We start from the raw sequence: 12,761 nt of genomic DNA on the forward strand, positions 1-12,761 counted from the left end.
TCTCGTATATATGTCACATTTTTTGGCAAGTAATGCATTTAATTAATCTGTGTGGAGTTTTAGTGCAGCACAGTTGATTAGCATGGTCGACACAGTGCCTTTTTAATATGACAAATCTACTGAGAAATATCCTCAGTTAATGAGCTGAGTCATTTTGGGAAAGTTTGTCTTATCACTAAAGTATGAAAAGAGCACCGCACTTTTATGGTGCATGCTCGGAGCCAAATAAGTCATCCTGGGTATGAAGAGTTCCAAAGCTTATCCCCTCAGTGCGCTGAGGCTACTTGAACAACCCGTGTACGTTGGTTTCTGTTTGATTGCTTGGCCAAGGGGTAGGGCCAGGACACTCTTGCAAACTCTCAGCTGCCGTTTGTTCTAGGTCACGGGAAGGCAGGAGAATTATTTACGGTAGACAAGGTATAAAAATTGTCTCAAGGAAACCGTGACCCCTTGTGAACTTGGGTGCAGATTGAGTTCACTTGTCATAACCCAGCAAGAGTACTGATGGGTGGGCACAGTTGACCCCCTTCCCCAGACCTGTAGACAATGACTGCTGCTTAAAAAGGGGCATCTCTTTCCCCCTTATCTCATTGCAGGCATGACATTCTGACCCTCAGACTTAGAATAATGTTATTATTCTAAGCATTACCCACCTTGTCCAGACCTTCTGGCTGGGCGAAGAGATTAGAAATGTGAACCAAATGCTCAGGAATTCCACGGTGATTCTTCTAAGAGTTGAGGAACTGCAGATCACTGAGAGGCCTGCAGTAGGTCTTTTTTTTAAAAAAAAAGATTTAATATATATAAAGTGAAACACGCAAATCCAGATCAACCAGATTTGGCAAATTCGCTTGCCTGTGCAAAGTAATATGCTCAGCCTTCCAGAAAGAGCCGTCCTTTGCCTTCCTAGTTGATGCCTATGCCACATTCCACGTGCCAAAGCCACTGCTGACTGGATTTCTCTCATCACAGATATCCTTTGCTTGTTTTAGAAAAATATAAATAAAATCAAACAGTATGTTTGTGTTCGGCTTCTTTTAGTTAACCTATTTGTGAGGATTATCTTTATTTTTGTTCCAGTTCTTGGTATCTATCTATTGCCAAGTAGTATTCTATTATATGTCAAATTCCATTGTATTCATTCTCTGCTGATGGGTTATTTCTAGTTTGGGGCTATCCTATATAATAAAGAACTAATATGCTAATTAGAATGGACGGTGGAACAACCTCCTGGAATGACCTGCCGGTGCAACCAGTGGGTGGAGAGTGGGGCCAGCAAGCCTGTGCCACCAGGCCAGCCATGGCGGTCCCAGTGCCCCCTCTTCCACAGAGGTGGTGGCTCAGGCCTGGTCCTGGTGTCCCCCCCTTCCACAGAGGCAGTGGGAGAGGTGGTGCCACCCCTTCTGCAGAGGCGGCTACAGGGGAGTGGGCCTAAGCGGCAGTTGGACATCCCCCGAGGGCTCCCAGGCTGCCAGAGGGATGTCTGACTGCCAGCTTAGGCCCGATCCCCTGGGGAGCAGGCCTAAGCTGAAAGGTGGGCATTCCCTGAGGAGTCCCAGACTGCGAGAGGGAGCAGGCCAGGCTGAGGGACCCTGAGTGCACAAATTTTCATGCACTGGGCTTCTAGTTATGAATAAAGCTGTTGTGGGAAATCTGTGCTTTAAACTGAATTTTTGTCCCCTCCTTCCCCCCCCCCCCCCACCAAATTTATATGTTGAAGCTCCAATCCCTTATGTGGGGCTTTTGGGAAGTTTTTAGGTTTAAAACAACAGGTAATACAGGTGGACCCCATGGTGCATTTATAAAAAGTGGAACAGACAGGGGATTAAGGTCTCTCTCTCTCTCTCTCTCTCTCTCTCTCTCTCTCTCTCCATGCACACACCAGGAAAAGGCCATGTGAAGACATCACCAAGAATTCCACCATGCTGGTACCCTCATCTCAGACTTCCATCCTTGAGAACCGTGAAAAAGAAATGTTTGCTGCTTAAGCCACCAGTCTATGTTACCTCATTTAACAGGCTGAACTAATTAAGATACTGTGGCAAAAAGGCATTTTGTGCGCATATATTTTTTATTTCTTTTAGTTAAATACTTAGGGAAGAAATTGCTAGGTCATATAGTGGATGAACGTTTGCTTGAAAAAATTGCCACACAATTTCCCAAAATTATTGTCCAATTGTATGCTTATACAAGCAGTGTATGCAAATTATTTCACAGCTTTGCCATCCTATGGTGGGGCTAGTCTTTTACCATTGTAGCTATTCTAGTGATGTCTCATATTGGTTTTATTTTTATTATTATTTTTTTAAATCCTCACCTGAGGACATTTTTCTATCAATTTTTAGAGAGAGTAAAAGGGTAAGGGAAAAAGAGAATGCCAGTGTGAGAGAGACACATCGATTGGTTGCCTCCTGCACATAACTGACTGCAACTGGGGATCAAGTCTGCAACTGAGCTAGTTTCCCTTGACCAGAATCAAACCCTGGGCCCTTCAGTATGCAGGCTGACACTACACACTGAGCAAAAACCGGCCAGGGCTCATATTGGTTTTAACTAGAGGCCCGGTGCATGAAATTCATGCACATGGGGAGGGGGGTTCCTCAGTTCACTCTGTGCCCTCTCACAATCTGGGAGCCCTCAGGGGATGTCCGACTGACAGCTTAGGCCTGGTCCCTAGGGAGGAGTGGGCCTAAACCATCAGTCGGACATCCTTAGCGCTGCCGCGGGGGAAGGAGAGACTCCCTCCTCCACCACCACTGCATTCACCAGCCGTGAGCCCAGCTTCTGACTGAGCAGTTCTCCCCCTATGGGAGCGCACTGACCACAAGGGGGCAGCTCCTGTGGTGAGCATCTACCCCCTGGTGGTCTGTGCACATCATATGGAACAGTCGTTCTGCCATTTGGTCAATTTGCATATTGGCCTTTTATTATATAGGACTGGAGGCACAGTGCATGAAATTTGTGCACGGGGGGGGGGGTGTCGCTCAGCCCGGCCTGCGCCCTTTCACAATCTGGGGCCCCTTGGGTAGGGTCCCTAGGCCTAGCTGGTGATCAGAGCCTATCAGGGCTTTCCTTACCTCAGCTGCCAGCAGTGGCCCCTCTCCTGCCACTGCCACTGTTTGCCATCTGTGTGGCACTACTGTTCCCTCTCCTGCCACCAGTTGCCTCCTTCTATGGGCAACAGGTGTGGGGTGTGATCGCTTGGCTGGCCTGGACCTCCCACTGTGGGGTGATCACTGGCTGGCCCTGCACACCTGCCACAGCTTTGCTGATTGTGGCTTGGGCCTCCCTCTGTGGGGCTATCAATTGCAGTGCTCTGTGATCAATTGCCCCACAGAGGGAGGCCCCATCCACCTGGCCAGGGCTCCATGATTGTCCAGCAGAGGGTGGCCTGGGCCTTCCTCTTTGGGGCATTCAATCATGGAACCCTCCCATCAATCGCCCCACAGAGGGTGGCCTTGGCCTCCCTCTGCGGGCAATCATGGGGAAATGGCAGGGCCCTCCGGAAATCACATCACACCACTTTGGCTGGCCTGGCACCAGTGTGTGTAATAGCGTGGTCATCCGGAAGGTCGTCCGGATGGTCATTCTGTTGTTTGGTCGATTTGCATATTACACTTTTATTATTATAGATTTGCATTTCTCTGATGAATAATGATATTAGAAACTTTTTCTTGAGTTGACTGAACATTGGTATACCTTCTTTTGTGAAGTGTATGTATGATTGTTTTGCACATTTAAAAAATGGGTTACAGGAGCTTCTTTTTCTTTTTAATATATTCAGGATATAAGTCTTTTGTCAAATATATTTGTTGTGAATATTTTCTCCCACTCTACATCTTGCCTATTTATTGTATTTTTAGTGCCTTTTGAAAGATAGATTTAAAATTTTGATCAGGCCCTATTTCTTTTCTGTTACAGCCAGTGTTTTTCTGTTCTGAGAAGCAGTGTCATGAAGATACTTCCTTATAACAACTTCTAACTTGTTTTCTCTACACTTTTTTTATTCAAAATTAGTTAAGCTCTTTTTGGTCTTTCAAAATTCAGGGTGGGGCAAAAGTTGGTTTACAGTTGTTTGTGTGGAAAATAGTGCAATAATTCATAAAAAATAATACAGTGGGGCCTTGACTTATGAGTTTAATTCGTTCCGAGACCGAGCTCATTAAGGAGCTAGTTAAGGAGCTTGTTAACTCAAATTACTCTATCAACTCAATGCAAAAAATCAGCTGAGGACAGCTGGTATCTCAAAAAACTCATTAGTCGGGACACTCGTAAGTCAAGGCCCCACTATATGGGAATACACTGTTTTGCATACTCACCACCTACTATTGCCCCACCATGTACCTTTAGAAACATGTTACTTTTTACAAAAAGTCTTTAGGGATACTGAATGGGATGACACTGAATGAGTAAATAAATCAGGAAAGAACTGATACCTTGACACTATTGAGTCTTCTAATACATGAACATTGCATAGTTTCCATCGTTTGTCTTTGGTAATCTATCTCAGCAATAGCTTACAGTTTTCAGTGTACATCCTTTGTTAAGTTTCCCTGGATATAAAATGTTGCTTGATTTTGTAAATAATATTTACCTTAATATTTTTCCAGTTGTTCTTTTCAGAGATACAGTTGATTTTTGTATCTTAACTTGGTCTTCTACAACTTGCTAAATTTAAGTATTAGTTATAGCATCTTTTGTTTGTTTGTTTTGTAGACTCATTTGGAGATTTTATATGCAAAATCCTGTCATCTGTGAATAGAGTTTTACTTCTTTCTTGCAAACTTTATAACTTTTATTTTATTTTACTAGTGGCCCAGTGCACAAAATTCATGCATGGGGGGTGGGGTGGGGGCTGTCCCTCAGCCTGGCCTGCACCCTCTTCAATCTGGGACCCCGCGGGGGATGTCTGACTGTTGTCCCCTACAGGGATTGGGCCTAAACCAGCAGTTGGACAACCCTCTTCCAATCTGGGACTGCTGGCTCCTAACCACTCACCTGCCTGCCTGCTTGATTGCCCCTAAACACTCTGCCTTCCCGCCTGCTCATCACCAACTGCCCCCCGCCCCCACCAGCCTGCTCACCCCCTGCTCCCCCTGCCGGCCTGCTTGTCCCCAACTGGCCCCTTCTGCTCGCTCCCAACTGCCCCTCCCCAACCAGCCTGATCACTCCCAACTGCCCTCCCCTCCTGGCCTGATCGCCCCTAAGTACCTCTGCCTCGGCTCCACCACCATGGCTTTGTCCAGAAGGATGTCCAGAAGGTCTCACAGTCTAATTAGCATATTAACCTTTTATTAGTAAAGATAGGATATGACATACCACCATAAATATGACATATCTACCAGTATTACTCTATGAGAATACGTACTTCATGTGATAGGAAGGCATCTAATACATTACATTGTGTATGTTGTAAGTAGGAGGAAATACTGTATTTGTAGCAATAATATACACCCTGTGACTTCCCTTCCTGATTTTGGAATAGTTCCCCAGTTCTTTGAACGTTTCCTGGCCCCTGATTTTTTTTTTTTTTTTTTTGTCATTCAGTGTAACTTTATTTACTGTTTATTGCACATGATTTGAGGTCTTTAATCCTAACCACCAAAGATTCAAAGAACTATTTTTTTCATGAAGTTTAACATTAACATTAGTGAATTCATGTATTCATGTGTTTTTATTGTAAACGTCTGAATTATTCACATTGACATAGATCCTGAATTCATAAGCATGGACCATGCACAGGCTGGCAGCAAGCCAGGAAGCCACTCTGCAAGCAAACAGATACTCTGCATAAGGAGAAAATTCATAGCACAACATTTAATGTCCACCCTGAGTCACCTCCGAATGTTACATATATTGACTTCTTAATTCATATAGTATCGGGAACTCAACTGCTTGGTTGGTGAAGTGGTTGACCTGGTTTCGGGAGGATTATTCCTGAAATAATTAAGGAAAGGGAGGCTCAATCTTTCTTCTTGGTTGTTTGCTCCTCCCCAGCACCTTCATCTTTCTTCTCGTCCTCAGCTTCTTGGGCATCTTCTCCTTCACCTTCACCTACTTCGTCCTCCTTTGCATCCTGAAATTCTTCCTTGGCACCTTCTTCCTCTTCCTCTTCCCCTTCCTCTCCTTCCTCTTCCTCAGCCTCTTCCTTCTCCTCCTCTTCAGCTTCTCCTTCAGAGAGGGGTTCATCCTTAGCTTCCTCGGCTTTTGCAGCCTCAATGGTCTCCTCCACCTCGATCTGCTCCTCCTGGACGTGGCTGGTGTGTTAAGAAGGGAAGGAGTGAGCGGACATCAAGTAGGAGCTGGTCTGTAAACCACCATAAGCAGATCGGCCAAAGACCTGGGAACTCTGGGAGTAGCCGCTGGCTATGCTTCCCACACTGGTGAAACTGAGCCGGGTCTCCTCACCTTCCAAGAGTTTCCTGTAAGCTTCAATGTCAATGTCCAAAACCATCTTCACATTGGGGAGGTCCTGGTATTCTTTTAAATATCGTACCATTTCACCCTTGTAGTTCTCAACTCATTTTCTAATTTGTTGATTGTGTCCTGCATAGCACTGATGTCGGCATTCTGCTTATCCTCCAGCTCTTGCAGCTGCTTCTCCAGCGCTTCATTCATGCCCCAGCATGCTTCAATCTCCAGGGTCTTGGCCTTGAGCAGGCGGTGGCTATTGGACACCTCGTCCTTGGCAGCACGCACGGCTTCGGTGCTCTTGGCAGCACTGTCGGTCAGCATGATGAAGGGGCTCTTGAACTATTCTTTGGCATTCTGCATGTTCTTGGCAGCCAGTTTCTCATACTGGGGCAGATGTCCTTGAGGGTGGCAGAGAGGTCGGGCTTGGAGAACACCTCCATCTCCACGGAGACCTGAGCATACTGGATCTGCTCCTGCAGCTTGGAAATCTCCTCTTTGTGCACCTCCTTCAGAAAGGCGATTTCGTCCATCAGGCTGTCGATGCGCTTTTCGAGCTCAGTGCCGGTGAGAGCCACCTTGTCTGCACCTTTGCGTGCCTCCAGCAGCAGGCACTCGGTGTCCTGGCAGTGCAGCACCCCTTCCTTGTAGCATGCCTGCAGGTTGCTCCCAGCCCCTTCTGAGCCCGGGTGCCTCCTAACAGGGTCTGAGGCTGCACCCCATCCCACTGCCCTCTCCTTGCCCGGGATGGGGCACAGGCATCGCATTTTCATTAACGTGTTCAACCTGCACCCACTCCACTGGTGTCTGCAGATGGCCCACTGTGGGCAGACAGTGATCCTGGAGGCGTTCACCACCCCATCAGAGCTCAGCCACGATGGTCCTGGGTGAGACAGCACTGCCAGGCCTCATGGCTGCAACTTGGACCCGCTTCCTTAACCAGGGTCCTGGCGCTTCCTCCCCAGCCCGCGCTGGAGCAGGTCCCTGCTATTTCAGAACTGAACTCCAAGGGCCTCTCTGGGAGGCAGCAGCCCTGAGCCCACTGGCTCCTCCATCCTGCCAAGGCTTGCTTCTCACACTTGCTGAAAACCTTCTCGGTCCACTTGCCATAGTAATCAGTTCGGGCTGAAAGGACTGGGGACTCCGGCGGGCTTGAGGGGACTGGGCGCTGCCATCTTTGTGTTGGAGTGATGGTTAATTTGCATATTACCCTTTTATTAGATAGGATTTTCCACCTTATTGCATTTGTGAGGGCCTCTAAAACAATGTTGAATAGAAGTAATGAAAGCAGACATACTTTTATTTTGTTTAATCTTAAGAGAAAAAGCATTGAATTTTCACTTTTAATTTGAATGTTAACTGATTAACTGATGTGTATGAGTGCGAGTGAGATGTCCAGGATCACTCACCAAAGCACACATGCTACCAACAATGTCACTGTATGTGTTCAAATATTTGCTGGAGAGATGCAGGGACAACAGAAGGTGGTGGACATTTTCTTGGCATCGAGGGAAGGCACGTGCAATGTCATCAGTGCTGATTGCTTGGTGCACATTCCCAGAAAACTCTGTGATATCTTTTTTTTCGTGAAACAATCCATCTATGAAGCCAACCAGAACATTTCTCAAGTGAACAACATAGTTTTGACCTCTTGGATCCACGGATCAGCTTTGGGCGGCTGGAGATACATCAGAACTAGGTATAGAAGGCGTTCAGAGCCAACCGGCTCTCTGTCAGTGTTCACATTTATACATGTAGGGTACTGAAGACCTGGGGGGCAGCGAAAGGAGCTAGGATGGGGGGGAAGAGGATTAAATGGGAGATATCTGTAATACTATCAACAAAAAATGTATAAAAAATAAAAATATATTAAAAAGTAAACAAAACAAAACATTTATATATGGGCACATGTGGTTTTGCATTATTGCTAGATCCTGTACATTTAAGAGACTGGAGTCAATATGATTAACAGCATTCCCAGTAGAAATGTAGGAAAATATATCTAAGTTATGATGGATGGGGAGGGGAGTAGGGCAGGGGGAGAGACAGAAAGAGAGACATATTTAAACAATCAATGGTTTATTGACTACTTCTTTGTAGAAATACTAGGGTTTTCATTTTCTCATTGATTTTCACAACAACTCCTTAAAGTACTTATTCCTATTCCCTGATCAGGAAACTGAGCTTTAAGATAGAGTTACATATATACATGGTTACTGAACTAATAAGTGCAAACTTGGGATTCAAAGACCAGTCACAATGACTCTGAGTCCATGTGTATGTGTCTACAGGTTTATTAATGTATTAGAGGCCCGATGCACAAAATTTGTGCGGGGGTGGAGGGGGGGGTAGTCCCTCAGCCCAGCCTGCACCCTCTTGCAATCCAGGACCCTGAGGGGATGTCTGGCAGTTGGACATCCCTCTCACAATCTGGGACTCTTCTCTTCTAACCACCTGCCTGCTCGCTACTTACCGCTTGGCTCGCTGTTTCTTAGCACTGTTGTGGAGGCGGGAGAGTCTCCTGCCACTGCCGCTGGGCTCGCCAGCCAGCCATAAGCCCAGCTTCTGGCTGAGCGGCACTCCAGCTGTGGGAGTGCACTGACCCTCAGGGAGCAGCTCCTGTGTTGAGCGTCTGCCCCTGGTGGTCAGTGCAACTCATAGTGACTGGTCATTCTGGTCATTCTGCCATAATGGTCGGTGGGCTTTTATTATTAACTGGTGGCCCAATTCATAAAATTCCTGCAAGAGTAGGCCTTCCTACTGGCACCCAGGACCCAGGCTTCCCTCGCAGCCCCGGCTTCATCCAGAAGGATGTCTGGTCTAATTAGCATATTACACTTTTATTATTATAGATGTATAACTGACATAAAATGCACCACACACAGAATCTACAATTTGATCAATTCTGATTTGTGTATATATCACCGAAACCATCACTGAAATCAAGAGAGTGAACCTATCCAACACCCCTAACCCTCACCCAGGGTTTCCTGCTATCCCTCTGTAATCCTTCCTGCTTCCTTACCACCCCCACCCTGGCCCTGGGTCATCACCTATCTGCTTTCTCTCCCTATTGCAATCCCACACTCTGGTGGATCTTGCTGTGCTGGTTGTATTTTATTTATTGTATTTTATTTTTCCACATGTGGAAGCTCAGCTGGATTCACTCTGGCCCTCTGAGCAGCCTTTGGGTGCAAGGCTTCCCTTGAGTGGCATCTGGACCCTCCCATGCCAAGCTTCTCCACATGGCACCTTCTCTTATTGGTGGTTTCTAAATCCCCGAGAGTCGACAGACTGGGCTTCCAGGGCAGAGAGAAGAGTGATGTGAAGTCTTTGAGAGCTGAGCACAGCTGTTTGGCGGATGTGTTCCTGGGACTCACGTGATGTACAGTACACAGTCTGACATGAATAATTTACCTCTATGCCTGCAAAGGGATTAGAAAGAAGAAGAACATGCATATGACACATCACTCTTTCCCCATAGTCCCATCTTCCTTTATTTCAGAGAGCAGTTTCTCCAGAAGCAAAGTGGTCTTGGATGTAGTGAATTTAAACAGTTTGGAATTGGATTAGGCCCTGATTTAAAGTTTTATTTTTAATATTAAAAAGATGAGCGCTACTTTTATATCCCAGAGAAGCAATGAGTAAACAAATAAAAAATTCATTAGAGACAGGCTGCTATGTCTGAGATGAAAGTTGGATGTTAGAACTCGGCTTTCAAAAGCCTAAAACCCAGTCAGTGGGTCATTAGCTCAGCAGGCAGCCAAACTGCACAAGAGCGATTTCGGGATGGGCAATGTCTGTGGTCTGCATTTCTTCAAGGTTTCAAAAGTCCGCTTAGCACTTTCCCAGATGGGGGAATGCTTACCCTTAACAGCTACGGTCATGGTTATGTTGAGAAAATTAAATTTCAACTATGCTTTGGAGTCTTACTTATGGTGTTTCTTCCCCATTTTCATGAGCACAGACATGGAAGAGAAAAGTTTGGTGAGAGAATGAAGTATTCTATTATTACTCAGTTCACATCTGGGATGAAATTTGTCTTTAATAATGCCGTCAAGCCCCAGGGCTGGAATTCAAGACCATGGACTACAGAGTGCATACACCTGTGTTTTTCATCAATATAGGGACATGGGATATTTGTTTTCTTTCTTTCTTTTTTTAACATAATACTCATATTCCCTGGAGGGGTATCTCTTGTGTGATAAAGATGAAAATTTCTATTTTGATGCTAATCCAAACCTAGGCAATTAGACTTCTCCATTTCTCCAAGGCACAGTGATTGGTCCAGAGAGGACCAATCAGAATTCTTCCCTGATTATGGCTAGGTCTTCACTACCTGGTTTCTATGAGAAAGACTCCAATACTTAAGCTGTTTTTCTCAGCTAAACAATATAGGCTGGAGTCTGCCAGGTGGCAACTAACCAACAATTGGAGGGAGCCAATTTGAAGTACAAAGACATATGTGAGGGTTAAACATAAAGTAAGAGAGAGGTGAAAAGAGAGATGGAGAGAGGGAGAGCTCTGATGACACTGCATATTTATGAAATCAGGCAATCCTAACTTCAGGGCTCAATAAGTCCCTCCTTCTCACATTGGCTGTTGTGTTCGGTTTCTGTCCCCGCACCTAAAAAAAATCTCACTAATCTAACGTTGTATAGAAAGTTCTTCCTCCAAGCGGTCTGGGGAGGACTGACCACAGAGGACAAATCGGCCTCTACCTTCTACTTTTTTTATACTTTCAATTCCCCAACTTTGAGTTCTATCAGAGATCAGAAAGTACTTTTTAACCAGAAGATGTGGGTTATACTGCAGTAGAAAGAGTATGGACTTTGAAATCCTACAGACCTGGGTTGGAATCCTGGGTTTTTCTTTTTTAGCTCACTGCTTGCACAGGTTGTTTTACCATTTTGAGTCTCAATTTTCTCATATATAAAACGACAATAGGACAGTCAGAGTTCACAAACTACAGCAGCCCAGGTCCACCTAGAAAAACTAAATCTGAACACCCGGGAATGAAGTTTGGCATGGATATTTTCCAAAAGCATCCCACATGATTCTGGTGTGCAGCTGGGTTTGGAAACCTTGAATTGATGTGATCCAAGGCAGTAGCTCTCAAAGTTTAGGCTGCATGCAGATCACCCAGACTCAACCCGAGGTACCCGAATTTGAAAGGTCTGTAGAGATCTGCCTTGTTAACAGGCTCTCCATGTGATTCTGATGGAGGCAGTCCATGGGCTACACAGTGAGAAAAAAGTACCTTAAGTTCTCTGTTCTCTTTGATGTGCTAACAATCTGCTGGGCAATGTATTGAGTGACAGCATGGATCAGAAAGGGAATCTTCATTTGAGCAGCGGAAAGTCCAAGGGTTAGTTATGAAAAATAGTAGAATTAAGGCAGGGAAATTCTATGGGTCAGCAGGAAATTATCCAGGTGAGGAGGAAGGGATGGTAAAATGTGTGCTGCCTGAGGTCACTGGGGTGGGGAAAGCCAAGAGCAGAGCCTGATGGTGCAGAGTTGAGGTCCCATCAAAGTCTCCACTTCTTTCATGTACTCATGTTTCTTTGAGCATCTGCAACCCCTCCTCATGGAAGTTATAAGAGAAGAACCTTATGAAAATGAAACACAAACCCTTTAGAAATGGGGACATTCCCTGAGGAAAGTTCTAGGGAGGGACTTGGAAGAACTTTGGGGCAATAGGTGAAAGATGAGGTCATGAAGAGAAAAATTTGGATTATAAATAAAAGTGTTAACCTAAGCATGGGTTGACTTTGGCAGAGGTCACTGTAAACAAAGTACATGTCCCGTGCCACCAGTCTTGTCACCTGAAAGAACTTAGAACTGGGACATGCTGGGCTCATCCTCCTACAGGGCTGTGTGGGCTGGTTGGGGATCATAGTGATGATAGCTGTCTGTGTAGCTTGCTCTTCCTGCCTGAGTATGTGGAGCTTCTTAAACACGCCCATCCCATGACCTCACCTTCTGCTGCCATCCCTCCCCTTGAGTGTGGGCTGGACCTAGTGACTTTCTTTTAAGATTAGATTATGTCAAAAGGGAAAGCATGTCGGAGGAAAAACTAAGATGGCGGCATAGGTAAACACTAAAATTGCTGCCTCCCACAACAACTGCAAAAATACAACGAAAAGACAAAACGGACATCATCCAGAACTACAGGAAGGCTGGATGAGTGGAAAGTCTACAACTAGAAGGAAAGAAAAGCACACTGAGAGCCAGAGGAGCTGAGGAAGTAAAGTGCAGAGGTACGGAGGCTAGAGCGCGTGCGGAAAGGGGCTGATACCTGAGGACGAGGCTGTCTTTTTGAATCAGGAGGGAGTCACAAGCTCCCGACT

At 45.7% G+C, this 12,761-nt stretch overlaps 1 pseudogene; it reads right to left on the reverse strand.

Moving 5' to 3' along the window:
* Positions 1–5,962: 5,962 nt before the first annotated feature.
* Positions 5,963–7,178, reverse strand: LOC118656560 (annotated as a pseudogene).
* Between the last annotated feature and the right edge of the window lie 5,583 nt (positions 7,179–12,761).

Source organism: Myotis myotis, unplaced genomic scaffold, assembly GCF_014108235.1.
Source record: "Myotis myotis isolate mMyoMyo1 unplaced genomic scaffold, mMyoMyo1.p scaffold_m19_p_5, whole genome shotgun sequence".
NCBI lineage: Eukaryota > Metazoa > Chordata > Mammalia > Chiroptera > Vespertilionidae > Myotis > Myotis myotis.